Consider the following 17,740-nt stretch of genomic DNA (forward strand, 5'->3'; position numbering starts at 1 on the left):
TCAGATCATGTCATATCACTATTCAGAACCTTCCATGTCTCCCTGCTTTCCCTGCTTCATTCTGAGTAAAAGCCAAGGCTTTAGGGTGGCCCACAAGGCCTTGCGTGATCTGGCTCTTGATCCCTCTCTGGTCGCACATCCCACTCTCTCCCTCCCTCACCCTGTTCCAGCCACACTGGCCTTCTCACTGAGCCCTGAACAGGCCAGGCCTTCTCCTGACTCGGGGTCCCAGACATTTGTGTGACTCATTCTCTCGCTTCCTACAGGTCTTTTCTTTACTGCCACCTCCCAGTAAGGCCTTCCTGACTACCATATTCAAGTCACCCCACACCTCCCATCCCCTCACCTGCTTTATTTTTTTCTCCTTAGCACCTAATACTTATACTACACACACTGTATTTCACTTGTTTATTTTCCCTTGGCTGTCTCTCCTTCACTAGAGCTCGTTCCATGGAGTAGCAGGGGATTTTTTTGATCAATTTTGTTCACTGTTAGGTCCCTAACCAAAACAGTACCTAACACGTAGTAGGTGCTCAATCAATGCTTACTGAATAAAGGGACAGATGAATAGAAAAATCAGCTGAGGGCGTGACATACATAGGCAATTCACAGATAAGTTGAAATGGCCAAAAAATGTACACAGATATGCTCAACTTCATTAGTGATCAAAGAAATGTAAAAGAAATCAGTTTTAACTATCAGATTGGTGGGGATTTAAGTGATTGATAATGTCATGGTTGGCAAGGGTGAAGGGAGGAGGCCTCTTGTACACGATAAGTGGGCACAAGTTTCTGGAGGTTGATCTGGCCTATGGATCAAACCTTGAAATGTGCGTAACCTCTGACCCAGACAGTCTACTTCCAGAAACATTCCCAAAGGACCCATAACACAAGTGCACACAGAGGTACGAACTGGGAGGTTCTCTGAGCGAGGTTTATAAATAGCCAAACACTGGAAACAATCTAAATGGCCACCAACAGGATTAATAATTGATAAAATAATTTAAAGACCATCCATACAATGGGCGTGAAAGGATAGAGAAGAAGGTTAGCATGATTTACACAATATATTAAGTGAAAAATCAAGTGACGGGGCAGTATATCTAGTGTGATCTCATGTTTTTCCTTTTAAAATATGTTTATAAGTACACAGAAAAAAGACTGAAAGGATATGATATATGGAACTAGTTAGCAGTGGTTAGCCCTGGCGAGGAAGAGATTATGGGAAGGGGTTGAACTGCATGCTTTAAATACTTCTATGCTGTTAGATAGATAGATAGATAGATAGATAGATAGATAGATAGATGATAGATAGATAGATAAACACATAGAGAACATGTTACCTGAACAGCTGGAAAAATGACTCTGCCTAAGGAGAAGACACTTCCTTTGTCTCCCCAAATGTTGAAGGATGCAGAAATAGGACATTCTAAGCCCTCATGATCTGGCCCTGCCTCATCCCTGATACCCCACCACCTCCACCCCAACACCCTCAGCATGCTAGGTTCCAAGCTCACGAGACCATTTTCTATTCCTAGATCCTCTCACAGCTCTGATCACGGGCCCAAAGGCCTGACCAACCCCGCCCAGTGACCGCCTCAGCCTGAATTCTGCTGTCAGAGAGCCAGAGGGGAAGACAAGGACCCCAAGAGCACTCTTAACAGCCAGGACTGCTGCCCCAGCGTCCAGCAGGAACCCCTGGTCTCTGCCCCAGGGACAGCCTGCAGGACCTGGGAGATTAGGAAATACCATTGATTGTGGCCTGAGTAGACTCGGCCGCCCTTGGCTCCAGGGCACCCTCCACAGGCACCGGATGCAGCTGATCCGAGGGGACCAAGGTGAGCCCAGCACAGAGGACTGAACAGAGGAAGAGGGAGCCTGGGGTTTCAGCTCCCACTAGGGTTGCCAGATTTAATAAATAGAATTGTATGTCCCATGCAATATTGGGGACATACTTATGCTAAAAAAATGATTTGTTGTCTTTCTGAAGTTCAGATTTAACTGGACACCTTATATTTTTCCTGGCAAGCCTAGCTCCCACCACATCCCAGCCCTTGGGGAACTTGGCCCCAAGCAGAAAGCCTCCCTCCACCTGGGGCTCCCAGGAGCAGCAGAGAAATGTCCTCTCTCAGACCCAACGACCGAGGGGATTAAAAGTGAGCAGGGCTGTTCTTGGTGCCGGAAAGAGCACCTCTGCTCTGAGGGCGTCCTGTAGAGAGCAGGGACCTTTTGGAGTAAGAGCCGCCACTCACAGAATCACAAACATCAGGGCTGTGAGTACAGCGACTCTGGCAGGGAAAAGCCAGTGACAGCAACGGGTGAGAAACCTCAGGTGCAAAACCTCCCACTGCCAAAGAAACTGGCGGGTGTGTACCGCGAAGGATCCTTAACAAACCGCAGACAGCGAACATGTGAGAGCCAAACGGGGGGCCTCTCAGTGTCCCAGGGAGGCGGCCTGGTGAGGATGGCTTGCTGCTGGAGTGGCCCACTTCTTGGAGGTCTGGGAACTCCTCCCCAGGAGGCCCTGCAGTGACTGGGGACTTCAAACCCCACGCTGTGCCCCTCCCCATTGCCCTGACACTGGCCCATTCAGCCGGGGCGGGGGTCCTTACACTTAGAGCCCTCCCACCCAGTGCAGGGACATGAGGCAGGGAGAGCCCCCCTTGATCTCCCCCTACCTGGGTTAGACGGCACCAGGAGGCAAACAGATGGTCCTCTGGGGGCCCGAGGAGTGGCAGGAGGAGAAGCAGCCTGTCCGTCTCGGTCCCAGCATGCACTGTGGGAAGAGCAGGAAGGTTAGTGCAGACAAAGATGGGGCCTCTGCTACCCGGGCTGGGCCCGCCTCGGCATGGGTCTCCCAAGGCAGATCCTGACCCTCTAGCCCAGTGGGCTCAGCGCTGCCTCCCACCTCAGGGATGGGCCTTGTGGCAGCGGCCTCCCTACCGTCTCCCAGCCCCCTGGACTGCTCTCCCAGGCCTGGTGTCCAAGGGCCTGTTCGAACCCCTCCCTTCTCACCATCTCACACTGTCTTCAATAGGTCAGGCCCATCTCAGCGAGTCTTGTTCAAAACACACACACACACACACACACACACACACACACCAGAGGCAGCTCTACCTCGTTCTCTCTGAGGTTCCCTTTGCTACCCACGAAGTCTGTCCCCTGCCTCCTGGAAGCTTCACTCACATGTCCTCACCCCCAGCACCCTCAACCCAGGATGTCTGGCTTCTGTCCCACCACTGCCCACAATACCCTCAGCAAGGACCCCCACCTGCCCGTGCCAGTCCTCCTGCCCCAGCCTGCTAGGTCTCTGGCTGGCTGGCCACTCCCTCCCGTAGGAGGCTCCTGACACACACTCTCCTCATTTTCATCGCACCCCTTCATCACTCCTCCTTACACATGGTCACAAGCTGCTGTTTCCATCCTCCCCTCCCTTCTCCTCCCTGGGCCATCTCACTCACACCAGTGTTTCAATCACCCTCTATCTATGCCCCCCAGTAGCTCCCATCATGCCCAGAGGAGAGTGGAGGACCCTGACCTGTCTCCCACCCTCCCCTCTCCTCCCTCAGCTCCAGCCACAAGGGCCGCCCCGCAGTTCTCTCTGCTTCCCTCCAGATCCACACAGGCCTGGCCCCTCCTCGTCCGGGTTCAGCTCAGGACACCTCCTCAGAAAGCCTTCCCTGACCACCGTGTGCAGGAGCCCCTCCTTACCCGTGTCACACTACCCTGACTGACTGATTTCTCATTTGGTTTTCCCTGTCTCAACAGTCCCACAGTGAGCTTTATTGCCAGTCAGGTTAATTGAGGTATAATTTACTTGCAGCAAAATTTACCCTTTTCAGATAACAAATACTAGTGAGGATGTGAAGAAAAGAGAAGCCTTGTGCACTGTTGGTGGGAATGTAAATTGATGCAGCCACTATGGAGAACAGTATGGGGGGGTCCTCAAAAAATTAAAAATAGAATTACCATATGATTCAGCAATTCCACTTCTGGGTATATATCCAAAGGAAATGAAAACACTAACTCAAAAAGATATATGCACTCCTGTGTTCACTGAAGCATTATTTACAATAGCCAAGATACGGAGACAATCAAAGTGTCCATCAATGGAGGAATGGATAAAGAAGATGTGAGATATATATCTATGTAACAAAATATTATTCAGCCATAAAAAATAAGGAAACCCTACCGTTTCTGACAACATGGATGGACCTCGAAGGCATTATGCTAAGTGAAATAAGTCAGACAAATACTGTATGTGGAATCTAAAAAAATAAAAATAAAATAACAAACTCATAGGAAAGGAGATCAGACTTATGGTTACCAGAGGCAGAGGGTTGGGGGAGGAGGAATTGGAGGAAGGTGATCAAAACTTCCAGTTACAAGATAAATAAGTTCTAGGGACATAGAGTACAACATGATGACTACAGTTAACCCCACTGTCTGTTATATAGGAAAGTTATTAAGAGAGTAGATCCTAAGAGTTCTTATTACAAGGAGAAAACACTTTATCTCTTTCCTTCCTCCTTTTCTTTCTATTGTACCTATATGAGATGATGGATATTAGGCGGTAATCATTTCACAATATATGTAAATCAAGCCATCATGCTGTACGCCTTAAATATATACAGTGATGTATGTCAATTATTTCTCAATAAAACTGGATCAAACTTTACCCTTTTTAGTGCAAGTTCTAAGCTTTGATAGCTGCATACTGCGTGTAACCACTATTGCAATTAAGATACAGAACAATTCTATTAACCCCCAGATCCAAAAATCTCCACGAGCTGTCCCTTTGTAGTCAACTTCCCCCACTCCCTACCTCTCACAACCACGGAACTGTTTTCTGCCTCTATAGTTTTGTCTTTTCCAGAATGTCATACAAATGGAATCATCTATATGTAGCCTTTTGAGTCTAGCTTTGTTCATTTATCAAATAATGCATTTGAGATTTACCTGTGTTGTTTCTTGTACCAGAACTTCATTCATTTTTTTTTTTAATTGCTGAGTAGTATTTGATTGTTTATCCATTCACCAGCTAAAGGACATTGGGATCTTTTTTCCAGTCTTTGGTGATTATGAATAAAGCCACTATAAATATTCGCATACAGGTTTTTGCATGAACGTAAGTTTATATTTCTCTTGGGTAAATACCTAGCAGTAGGATTGCTGGGTTATATGGTAAGCATATTTTTAACTTTATAAGGAACTGCCAGACAGTCTTCCAAAGTGGCTGTACCATTCTGCATTCCCACCAGCAACATACAAGAGTGTCAGTTGCTCTGTATCCTCACCAGCACTTACTGTTGTCGATTTTGCAAGAGTCATTGTAAGAGATACGCAGTGGTTTCTCACTGGGGTTTTAATTTGCACTTCCCTAATGACTAATGATGGTGAGTGATTTTTTTATGTGCCTGATTTATTATTTCAGTACCATCACTATTTGAAAGTACCATCTTGATTTAATTATTTCTGTTTAGTTTCCATTTCTCCCATCATATGTGAGAGCAGGGACCTTGGCATCTCCTCCCCCAATATCTAGAAGAGTATCTGGTACTGGATAATGATGATGACGGTGATGATATCGAGCATTTATAGAGTCCTTATCACGTGCCCAGTGCTGTTTTGAGTGCTTTACAAATATTAACTCATTTAATCCTCATAACCACCCTAAGAGAGACAGATGCTATCCCCTTTTTAAAGAGGAGAAAACAAAGGCAGAGAGAAGTAATTAACCGGTAGCTAATAAGGGACTGAGCCCAGCTTCAATCCCAGGTCTTCTGGAGTCAGAGTCTACAGTCATAATCAATACATTACCTGGCCCATAGCAGCCACATTTGCTAAGGGAATGAAAATGTGGAAGAAAGGCAACAACTTCAATCCGGCATGCCATGGACTGAATGTTTGTGTCCCCCCAAAATTCATATGTTGAAACCTGATCTCCAGTGTGATGGTATTTGGAGGTGCAGCTTTGGGGAGGTGATTAGGTCATGAGAGTGCAGCCCTCATGAACGGGATTAGTGCCCTTATAAAAGAGACACTGGAGAACCCTGTCACCCCTTATGCCATGTGAGCTCACAGCGAGAAGATGGGATCTATGAACCAGGAAGCAGGCCCTCACCAGATGCTGAATCTTCCAGCGCCTTGATCTTGGATTTCCAGTCTCCAGACTGTAAGAATTAAACTACTGTTGTTTATAAGCCACTCAGTCTCTGGTATTTTGTTATAGTAGCCTGAACAGACTAAGACAGAGTGGCTTCTAGACGCCGCCTCTTGGATTTTCTCCCTCCAAAGCTGAACTCATTCTCACCCTCAATCCTGCTTCTCCTCCTAAAAAATTCATTTTATGTTGGTATGGCAGGTGTTCCACGGGGATAAGAGGGGTGAGGCTGAGCCAAACCTGGAGCCTGATGGTAGAGGGCCTGGGCCGGCCATGGGGCTTATTCATTCACGGGGACTCTTCCTCAAAGCTCTTCCCATCAGTCCCTCCCACAAACCCTGGGCCCCCCCAGGAGGAGAGAATGAACAGGAAGTCATGGCCTTGGCAATTCTGAAACCCTTGCTCTGAGAGCACCCCATAAAACCCCTGCTACAGATAACTTTACTGCTCACTGAATGTCTGGGCACATTTCCTCCATGCCCTCCCCCACACAGAATGTCCCCACACTTCCTCAGATCCTTTACAGGTAGTTGAGGCCATACGAGAAGTTCTGGCCAGTGGGCTGTGAACCAAAGTGATGTGTGTCACTGCTGGGTCAATGCATTTAGGAGCCAGTGTGTGCCTCTACCATTTTCTCTTCTTTGCCACAGTGGCGGAAGGAGGCCACAGGTTCCAGATGGGGCAGCTACCACATGGTGGAGCTTCTGTCAGCCTGGGTCCCTGCGTGACTAAATGGACCAGAGGCTGCCACCCTCCCCACTTCCCACATCGAACATGTAATGTGAATTCGTATGGTAAAGGATGAAAGAAGAAAGGAGCCTTGTCGCATTAAATCACTGAGAGTTCAGAGAGAGCTTGTTCGTGCAGCACATCACTATGCTACCTACACCCCCACTGGCCACATGGGGGCGTATGGTTTGAGAACACGTTTGGATGACTTCATGGGTGACAGAATTAAGCTCCATTTGGGAGCCCCTAAATGACTAGGATTTCAGTGGGGGATGGAATATCTCAATCGCCAAGTTGAAAGGTTCCCCATTCGCAAGGGAAAGGGGGCAGTTCCAGGCCCTTTGGCAGGATCCACTAGCAGGACCATCCCTATCTGGGGAAGGGAGGTGTGAGCCGAGGCAGCTGGGGGCATCTCCATGAGAGCTGGAGCCTTGGCCTACATTCAAGGGCTTGAACTTGACTTTAGAACAAAGGCTGGAGTGTCTTTAGAGCTTTATCCCTAACTCAGGTTTGGGACCAGCTCTCAGAAAGGCGCTTGGACCCCAAACTGGTCTGTCCTGGATGGACAGTTTGGGGTCGGGGAGGGGGAAGGAAACTCCAACAGGGCCTTGGAGCCGCAAATGACAATGCACTGCAAGCTTAATTGTAGGTTTATATTTTGAACTTACTGACACTTTAGCAATGATCACCTTGAATGTTGTATGCTCCTGTGGGACAACACAGGGAATAGGGAGAAGAGGCCTCCCCTCAAGATAAGAGTGGGGCGCTGGTAGACAATCTGAGGGGAAAGCCCTTAGTTCATATAAAGCCCCTGTGACTTCTTGCCTTTTCCAAGAAGTAAGATTTGGCTACAGTAAAATACACTGTCTCCTGCCACACACCCCCTCCAAACTGGTACGATACGGCTTCTTTGAGGCCATTAAAAAGACTTCTTGAGAATGAGCGCTGGATGCCGGTGTCAATACTTGTCTACGTGCATCCAAAGGCCTGTGGTTTTGAAATGGGGCCAGGGTAGCTGGAAACTGTGGCCTTGCATGGCACCCTGCAGGGGTACTGGGGTGTGCTGGGGTGGGGACTTGGATCGGAGGCAGGGGTGGGGTTGTTTAAAGTGTAGAAGCCCCTTGGGCAAAGGTGGACTTGGTGGAACCCAGGGACCTGGGGACCGGGGCTTCTAAAAGAGCAGTCATAAGAAATCCTCTCTCAGAGGCTTTGGGGGTGGGGGGCCTGCAGTTGGGTGTGGCTGTTCCCTGGGAAGGACTGAAGCGAGTTTTGCCATCATTTTGGCTAAGAATAAAAGGGTGTGACTGGGCTTCCCTGGTGGCGCAGTGGTTGAGAGTCCGCCTGCCGATGCAGGGGACACAGGTTCGTGCCCCGGTCTGGGAAGATACCACATGCCGTGGAGCAGCTGGGCCCGTGAGCCATGGCCGCTGAGCCTGCGCGTCCGGAGCCTGTGCTCCGCAACGGGAGGGGCCACAACAGTGAGAGGCCCGCGTACCGCAAAAAAGAAAAAAAAAAAAAGGGTGTGACTGATACAGTTCAACTGAAAACAAAATCCCCCAAAGAAACAGGCAATAACTGCTCCATTCTTTACCACGAGGGTTTATTTACTTGGGGGTTTATTTATTTTTTTAATTTTATTTATTATTTTGGCTGCGTTGGGTCTTCATTGCTGCACGTGGGCTTTTCGCTCTAGTTGTGGCGAGCGGGAGCTACTCTTTGTTGCGGTGTGCGGGCTTCTCATTTCAGTGGCTTCTCTTGTTATGGAGCACAGGCTCTAGGTGCGCGGGCTTCAGTAGTTGTGGAACGCAGGCTGGCACACGGCCTCTAGGGCACAGGCTCAGTAGTTGCGGCGCCCAGGCTTAGTTGCTCTGCGGCATGTGGGAATCTTCCTGGACCAGGGATTGAACCCATGCCCCCTGCATTAGCAGGCGGATTCTTAACCACTGCGCCACCTGGGAAGTCCCTATTTGGGGATTTATTTACTTGGGGGTTTATTTTGATGATGAGAAATCCATAATGATAAGTTTGGTGATTTCAGTGAGTTTTTTGGCATAGGAGAAAATCTAAATTGGGTGCAGACCTGAGATTTTAACCCAGTTTGGACACCTTGCACCTACCCTCATGACCACAGGATTTGCTTAGATATGCTAGTGGTAAGGAACTGTGCCCAGAATTTGCTGTGCTTTCTGCTTTTGTTTCCTACAGGCAAGTTTCCTGACAAATGATGCTGAGAATTACTCATCCTGGGGTCAAGGATCCAGCGATGGCTTGTGGCTAGAGTGGAGATTTGGCTGGGCTGGCGTCAGCTCAGACCCTGGCTCGAAAGTAAACTTGAGGATCCCCACTCAGGGAGGAAGGGGTTTTAGATTTGGACCTTATGGTCTGGTATCCAGAGGCCTGGGCCATGTTGGGATGAACGCATTGGCTTGTGGAGAATGCCTGACTAGAACTGCTTGGGGGAGGATTCTGTGAGCGCGACATGAATCGTTTTCCCCTGAATGGTTTTTGCTGGCTGACTGGGCTTTAATTCACTGTCTGCTAAGGGTTTGGGGGATGAAAACAGAGGGAGAAGTTTCAAAGGCAAATTTTTTTTTTTTTTTTTTTTTTGCGGTACGCGGGCCTCTCACTGCTGTGGCCTCTCCCGTTGCGGAGCACAGGCTCCGGACGCGCAGGCTCAGCGACCATGGCTCACGGGCCCAGCCGCTCCGCGGCATGTGGGATCTTCCCGGACCGGGGCACGAACCCGTGTCCCCTGCATCGGCAGGTGGACTCTCAACCACTGCGCCACCAGGGAAGCCCAAAGGCAAATATTGAAAGAAGTTCCTGTGGGGAATTGAGGAAGAGCTGGCACAGGAGAGAGGTGGCAGGTGGAGGGAGGATGGAGAGGGATGGGAGAGGGTAAAGGGGCACAGACATCACCATCTCATCGCAGTCACCATAGACAGCATCCTGAGAGCTCCGCCCTCATTGGGCTAAGCACTTCCCATGCAAGAGCATGTTCAATGCCCACCAGCACCCTAGGAGGTGATACTGTCACTGTGTGCATTTTCAGGATGGGGATACCGAGGTACAGAGAGGGGGAGTAACTTGCCTTATAAGGAATGGGGCTGAGTTTCAAACCCAGGCAGTCAGGTTCCAGCACTCATCCTAAAAGTCCCTGATGAAACTGGGTTGGTCAGGCTAGAAATGGATGAAAGGCTCCTCAATGCCATTGGCAGGAATTCTGTCTGTGGGGGGCTAGATCTAAGTTGTCCAAAATATCCCCTTTCTGACAGTCACTAGCTCTGTGACCTTGAGCGGGTTACGTACACTGAGTCTGCTTCCTTATCTGTAGAACATACTTTATATGGTAGTAAAGATTACAGAGCATGTGTGAGTGTGTGCGCGCGCGTGTGTGTGTGTGTGTTGCCTTGTACAGTACTTGGTAGAGAACAAGAATTCCACAGAAAAGTAGACACCCCTCCTCCCTGCCATGGAGCCACAGCACAGATGTGCTAGTCTCCAGAACTTCCAAGCATGGACATGGGCATGGACCTGTATATTCAGGTATGTACTCATATATCCACATGTCCCTGCCTGGGTGAGCACTCACATGCACAGGCATGCATTCCCTGGTCCTGTCCCTAACTCAGGCTGGTGGTGCTATCAGCCATGCAGTCCCCAGCCAAACACCCAGACATCACTCTCGAGCCCTTTCTTTCCCTCTCTCACCCTCACATCCTCTCCCCATAGTCAGCCAATTCCTGAATATTTCTCAAACTCATCTTCTCCCGGTCCTCCCTCACCCCCACCCCAGCTGGCTTGCAGTCCTCCCTCCACCCACCCTCCACACAGTGGCAACCAGAATGACCTTTCCCAGTCACAAATTTGACCTCACCCCCGCTCCGCTTAAAAGCATTCCAGGAAGCCTGGCCAAGCAAGACGTGAAACTCAGAAGCCCTAAGGAGAAGTCTGACAGATTTGACTGAATAGAGATAGAAAGCTTCTATATGGCCAAAGATACCATAAACAAAGTTAAAAAGACAAACAGCGGACTAAGGGAAATATTTCCAACACACATAACAGACGAACATTTAAAAATTCCTAATATACTAAAAGCTCCTTTTTACCAATAAGAAAAAGGCAAAAAGAAAAGAAAAATAAGCAAAGGGTGTGAATAGTCAATTCACCGAGAAGAAAATACAAATGGCCAATAACCACATGAAAGGATGCTCAACCTCACTGGGGAGAAGGGAAGTGAGTGTTAAAACCACAGTGAGGTGTTCTCCTGGATCGGCAAAAATTAAAAAGCTTGATAATGTTCAGTGCGAGGATGGCTGGGGAAATGGCTACCTGCAGATACCAAGGGTGGCCCAACCTTTTGGAAGAGCAATGTGACAGTAGCTATCAAAATTTAATAAGCATACCCTTTGCCCTGGCAATTCCACATCTAGGAGTCTATCCTATAGAAAGGCTTACACGTGTCAGCCAAGGTATATATACAAGGATGTTCACTGAAGCATTATTTGCAAGAGTGAAAAATTGAAGACCACCTAAATATCCATCAACCCAGGACTAGTTACATAAATTACGTTATGTCCAAACAACGGAGTATTAGGCAACAATTAAAAAGAACATGGGAGATCTGTATGCAGTGACACTGACAGATGCCCACAGCACACTGGTAAATGGAAGTTGTAGAGTTATGTGCATAATACAATTCCATTTCTTTTTTTAGATAATATACAATAAGTATATTTATAAAAGCACAGAAAAACTTCTGGAAGGAGGCATACCAGACCAACAATAGTGGGACCTCGGCAAAATGAGATCTAAGGGCAAAGAGGGAGCTTCTCTACTTAATAGGACACACTTCTATATTGTTTCAATTTTTGCATGAGCAAACATTGCTTTTGTGGTAAAAAAAAAAAAAAGGAAAGGAAAAAAGAAGAAAAATACTCCATCCACGGCCCCTCACTGGCTGTAAGAGAAAGTCCGAACTCCTCGGGGTGGCCCCTAAGGTCCCTCAGGACACAGCCCTTGTGTGCCACCAACCTAGGTCTCCCCTTGTCCCATTCTTTGCCTAAGTCTAGATAGACAAGCTCAGCTCCCTTTCAGTCCCCCAGACTGCCTCTGGGCCTCTGTCCCTGTGGTTCTATCTTCCCGCAGTGTCCTTTCCTGCCTCCTGTGCCTTATCTTTCAAGTCGTTTCTCGTGTGTCGCCACCTTCTGGAAACTCTCCCTGAACATTCCCCCACACTCTGCCTTCTCTCCCTCCCAGCAACGGTGACAGCCAACAACCAGGGAGCACACATGTGTCTGTGTCGGGGCTGTGCTGTATGCTTTGCATTGTACTGATTTCTTCAATCCTCAAAGAAACCCTAGGAAGGGCTGTCATCACCTCATTTAACAGATGAGGAAACTGAGGCAGAGAGGGGTTACCCAACTTGCTCAAAGTCACACAGCCAACAATCAGCAGAGCCAGTGAGTGGTGCCGGGCAGGGCACTCGTGCAGCCCCCCAACAGCGTGCAGCACAAAGTACCTATACCTGCCAGGCTTCAAGACTTGCCTGGGAGTCTCAAAGTTGGGGTTTGTCTTGTCCTTGCCCCCAGAACCTGGGCAGGTCAGGCGTGCACAGGGAGGTCTGCTGGTCCCGGAAGCCAGCCCCCAACGCCACCCAGCCAGGGCTAAAGGAAGCAGCTGGTTTCCTCAGGGAGCTGGGGCGGCGGTGAGGATGGGGGCTGGGACCAGCGCAGCTGGGGGTCAGCTGACCCAGGACAGCTGAGGAAAGGGACGGTTTGTGGAGCTGCAGCCCCACCCGAGGCAGGGACCCAAGCTACTCCCTGCACACCTACTGTGTGTCAGGCCCTGGGGGTCACGGGCCAGGGAAGCCGGGGGCCGGGAGCCTACTCTGCCCTCCACGTGCTGTAAAGTCAGACACACGGAGGCCAGGAGCCTAAGAGAGGGACAGGCCAAGAGCCGTTGGAATGTGCTCGCAGGACCGGGGGCCTGGCTTCTGACTGGGATGAAGCAGACAGGGGGTCTCCATGAAGGAAGTGGCACCTGGGCCCAGCCTAAGAAGATGAAGGGGATGTGGGCAGATGGAGTTGGGAAGGGAACTCCGGGGGGCTGGAACAGCTGGAACAAGGGCCTGGGGGTAGGCAAGTGTGCGGAGCGTTGGGGAAGAGTCACTGGTTTTGGCTGGAGCACAGGACAAGTAGGCAAGCAGCAGTGGATGCAGGGGTAGGGGTGCTGGGGGCCCTTGGAGGGGGCAGCTGCCCGCAGGTGAGGAGGGGGCACTCTGGAGCGGGTGGATGGCCTACGATCGGAACCTGGCAGGCAAATCCACCTTTGCAGTTAGCTGCAGGACAGTGGCTTAGCTCTCCACCTCGGTGCCCTCATCTAGAAAGTCATGCCCCTTCCTAGACTGCTGAGAGAATTCAATGAGACAGTGATTTGAAGCACCTGGGACCCAGGGAGGGGGGGATGGCCACGTCTGGCGGGGGCGCCGCGCCCAAGGAGGCCAAGGTGGCTCGCGGGGCATCTGCCCGTGTGATGTGAACTTGTGGGGGCAGATGAGCCACAGGGCCTCCCAGCCCAGCAAAAGTATTCACATACTATCCTTGTGTTTAAAGTATAAACTCCAGGTAATGTCACTTCACACTTTGCACCTTAAAGAGACGCGAGAGGCAGAGCCCCACGATCTTGAGCAGGTCCCTGCCCCTCCCAGGGCCTCAGTTTCCCCATGCGAGTGGTAGGTGACTGCTCGGGTGGCTTCTCCAGGCCTGGTTATTCAGAAGGGGTTGAGCCATGGAAGGAGGGAACTGGGGTTGGGGGTGGGGGGAGGTGCAGAAATCCAGAGGGGTGGGATTCAGAGAGGGGAGGAGTGGGGATGGAGGAAGGAGAAGACCCTCCTTGCTGGGGCTAGTCCCCTACCCAGCCAAGGCCCTCCTCACACTCCCTACTCCGAGGCCCACCAGCCCCCGCCCATGTCCGGGTCGTATTCACTCAGTTCGGGGTGGAGAAGTTGGAAGAAGAGGAGCCCCTGCCTCCCAGGGCAAGTTACTCGCGGGAACAGTGGTGTGCAGGCCCGGAGACAAGTAAGACCGGCGACCATGCCCCACTGGGCTACTGCAGGCGGAGGGTCATTAGGCAAGTCCCCGCACGTCTCCATTTCCTCTTCTGTGAAATGGATAAAAATGCTGTCCCTGTAAATACTATTGCCAGCCCAGTGCCCAGCACACAACCAACCTGCCCCAGAGGTGAGGCCTTTGGCTCACCAGGAGCTGAGCACGCCCTGGGGGAGTCACAGCCAGCTCTTGGAGGCGGGGAGAATCACTCACCCTAGGCACCCCCAAGACCCCCACGGGTGCCATCCTCCTCATCGCTCACAGGGACCCTATCTTAGCTGCTTCCCCACTGGCCCATCTCCAGCACCTCCCCCTCCCACTTGCTGCCAGAGGAACGCTCCAAGTGAGGCCCACTTCGACTCTGATCACTCGGCCATCATTGAATGCTTGCTTGCCACCTCCCCCACCAGCCCTGTGGGCAGGAACCACATCTGATTCATCTTATCCATCGCAGAGTGTGGGGTCTGGTACAGGAGCCCTGCCCACAGGCAGCAGAGCTAGCAGTGGGAATGAACAAACACGACCATTCACCCCTCCCACCGGCACCTGTCGCTCTCCTGAGTATCCATGACAGTGCTGGGCTCAGTGTGGGGCTGGGGTCAGAGCTTAGCGTGGGACCAGGATCAAGATTCAGTCTGCACAAGATCAGGGCTCAGTGTGGGGCTGGGATCAAAGTTCAGTCTGTCCAGGATCAAGGCTCCGTGTGGGACTGGGGTCAGGGTTCAATGAAGGAAGTTTTCTGCCCCCTACCGTGAAGGGCTCAGGACTTCTCCCAGCCTTACCCACTGCTTTGAAAACAACATATCCTATCCCTGGGGTGCTGGGGCCTGTCTTCTGAGTCTCCACTATGCCCACCCTCTACTCAGGCAAGGCCTGTCCTCTGCTCCACTCCAGGCAGCTATGCTGGGTTTCCCATACTCACTATGCCCCAGCCGCCACCTGACTCCTACAGAAGGGGCTCAAGGCAGGAAGTGCTTCCTTGCATCCTTAACTGGCCCTCAGAAACACAGCAGGACAGTCAGCCTTCTGGCATGAATGCATTCCTAAGCCAAGGAGAAGTGGTTTGTGAGTTAGCGCGGATTTTTCTATTATCCACCCCACTGTCCTCACTCCATTAGCCCAGATGATCCAGTGCCAACAGAGGTAAACCCAGGTCCGGCTGAACACGAAGGCGAAGGTGTTAGCTGGTACATGGCAGTGAGATATGCCACCCAAATACCTCCTCCTGTCACAGTGCCTGAAATCCCTCCTTTGTGCTCCTTGCTTTAAGTAACTCTTGCTGACCCTCCTCTGAAACCTCCATCCTGAATCAGTTTTCAGCTGGGTGCGGGGACTGCTGGATCCCTCGGCCCTGGGCGACTCAGGTCTAGCCCAGGTCTGGCACTCACAGGGCTCAGAAATGGGAGCTGAATCAGAGACTGGCCTGAGTGGGCATCGGGGCTGGGCAGAAGGCTGCGCCCGCCCCTCAGCAGCCCCACTCACCCAGCCAAACCCTCCACTACTACTCTGCCTGCTACTCTCAAGCAGAGGGTCAAGCTGGTTTGCTGGAAAGGCACATGGTTCTAATTTTAATTAATTAAAGAAAAAATCTAATCACTGCATTAAACTTCTCATTACTCCACTTGAATACCCTTAAAGTAAATTTAATTACCAGAGGATTGGGTTTCCTAGCCTCTTTCATTAGCTTCTGATAAGATGAGGAATGGGAAGGGAAGAGGGTGGGAAACAGAACAATGCCATTTTTAACCCAAGGAGGGCAAGGTGGGCGTTGTACTGGGGCTACCACGGTCAGGCTTTGGTGCTGCCCTGAGAACAGGCTTGGCCTTGGGCCTGGGGAGACCCCCACCCCAGCTGCTTCTAGAAAGGAAAAGGCCTAGCATTTGGCTGCAGTCAGCACTGAATGCTTCATTTATGGCCACTCTTGGTTATTTATACCCCACCTCCTTCTAAAAGAGTTTGAGGCTGCTAAGAACAGCACAAACTGAAACATAAGAGAAGAGATCAGAACAAGGGAAAAATATGAGAGAGAAGAAGATGAAGCCAATGGCAAGACTACTGAGCAACTGCATGCCACAGCATCCTGAGCACTTATCAGAAATGGGCCACGAACCAGCTATGAGCTTCCTAGCAGCCAAGGCAAAGAGAGCAACACATCTTGGCACTAATGCAGTAACGAATAGAGTATTCATAAGGAAATGCACACTGAGCCTCAGGCTTTCCATCTGTAAAAAGGGTGGAGCTGGCGGATGAACTAAAGGAAATAACCATTGGCTGGAGCAGTCAGCAAAGGTTTCCTAGAGAAGGAGAGACCTAAACTGGGCCTTAAAAAAAAGGATAGGGCAGGGGCTTCCCTCGTGGCGCAGTGGTTGAGAGTCCGCCTGCCGATGCAGGGGACACGGGTTCGTGCCCCGGTCCGGGAAGATCCCACATGCCGCGGAGCGGCTGGGCCCATGAGCCATGGCCGCTGAGCCTGCGTGTCCGGAGCCTGTGCTCCACAACGGGAGAGGCCACAACAGTGAGGGGCCCGCGTACCGCCAAAAAAAAAAAAAAAAAGGATAGGGCAGACTCATCTATAATAATCATTTGTTATTTGCCTCCCCCAGTTGGAGGCATCTCTTCCTGCCAGCAGGACCCTGAGCTTCCTTCGGGAAACACTCTCCCCCTCATTCCTGGTCACATGGTTGGGGAAGGACAGACCCTTATCCCCAGCCCATCCATGTTTCCAAGCCCTGCAGACCCAATTAAAGGAGCAGGACGATCTTAATCCTGCCAATAGGGCCCAACAGATCAACTCCAGGACTTTTATTTGTTCTATCAGGAAAGCAGATTTTGTCTCTAGCCCAGGCCCCAGATTTCAACCTGGTAGCATGTTGCCCCAGAAACTGCTGGCATGTGAAAAGCCACTAGGAGTGGAGCCATCACCAAAAAAGAGAAACAGAGAAATAAAGACAGAAAACAGATCCTGTTCACATTGTTGAAACCACTGGATCAAGCCCTGCCTGAAGCCCAACCTACCCCTGGACGCTTCAGTCACATGAGCTGATAATTTCATTTTATTGAAATAAGATTTTTGCTACTTGCAACCAAAGGGATCCTGACAGATACAGTGGTCAGAAATGTATCCTTCCTGTTCCAGAGACCAAGAAGGCTCAGACATCCCCAGGAGCTAGGGAGTAGGCAGGGTGGGTATGCCACCTACCGTGACCGCTATTGCGTCTGCTGAGTCCTGAAGCTTGAGGAGTCCCTGCGGCGCAGGCTGAGGTGAGGAACAGGCGTGGGAGCGGGTGCAGGGGCTGGACAGGGCCAGAGCCCTGGAACGCCGGCAGGAGGCAGACTCAAGGCAGCCAGGACATGGCTGTGGGGTCCCTAGAAAAAGGAGAAGCAAGAGTGAGCAGTACCGTTCACATGGGGGACAGAGGGGCACAGGGCGTAAGGCAGATGGTGGCCATACCTTGACAAAGGTGAGACCAAAGTCAGCCAAGTTTACCTTCACCTCCTCACATCTTGTATCTCATTTCCCCTATCTACTGCCCCCTTCCCCTGGAGTACCTCGAGGCTGTAGAAGAGCATCTGTAGAAGGCCTTCCCTCTGAAGAGAAGGGAGGGCTCTGGGGCAGGCATGGCTGGAATCCATGTGCCAGAGTGTATGTGCCTGGTGTGGGGAGAGGGCGGGGGAGCTTCACCCTCAGTACTGTGGACTCATTTCTCACAGTTCCTCTCCCAGTGCGTGCCCAGGACTAG

General features: G+C 50.8%; 1 protein-coding gene across 1 annotated transcript in view; it reads right to left on the reverse strand.

The window, feature by feature from the left end:
* The window catches only part of LINGO1 (leucine rich repeat and Ig domain containing 1), an 80,799-nt gene extending 63,467 nt beyond the window's left edge, over positions 1 to 17,332 (reverse strand). The window contains exons 1-2 of the mRNA XM_022580097.2: positions 17,200 to 17,332; positions 2,678 to 2,775 (exon numbers count right to left, since the gene is read on the reverse strand). The gene's annotated coding sequence lies outside the window, so the exon portion shown is untranslated. The remainder of the gene's footprint in view (positions 1 to 2,677; positions 2,776 to 17,199) is intronic.
* Between the last annotated feature and the right edge of the window lie 408 nt (positions 17,333 to 17,740).

This window comes from Delphinapterus leucas, chromosome 2 (assembly GCF_059928025.1).
Source record: "Delphinapterus leucas isolate spDelLeu-1000000601 "Yukka" chromosome 2, BTC_Dleu_Yukka2, whole genome shotgun sequence".
NCBI lineage: Eukaryota > Metazoa > Chordata > Mammalia > Artiodactyla > Monodontidae > Delphinapterus > Delphinapterus leucas.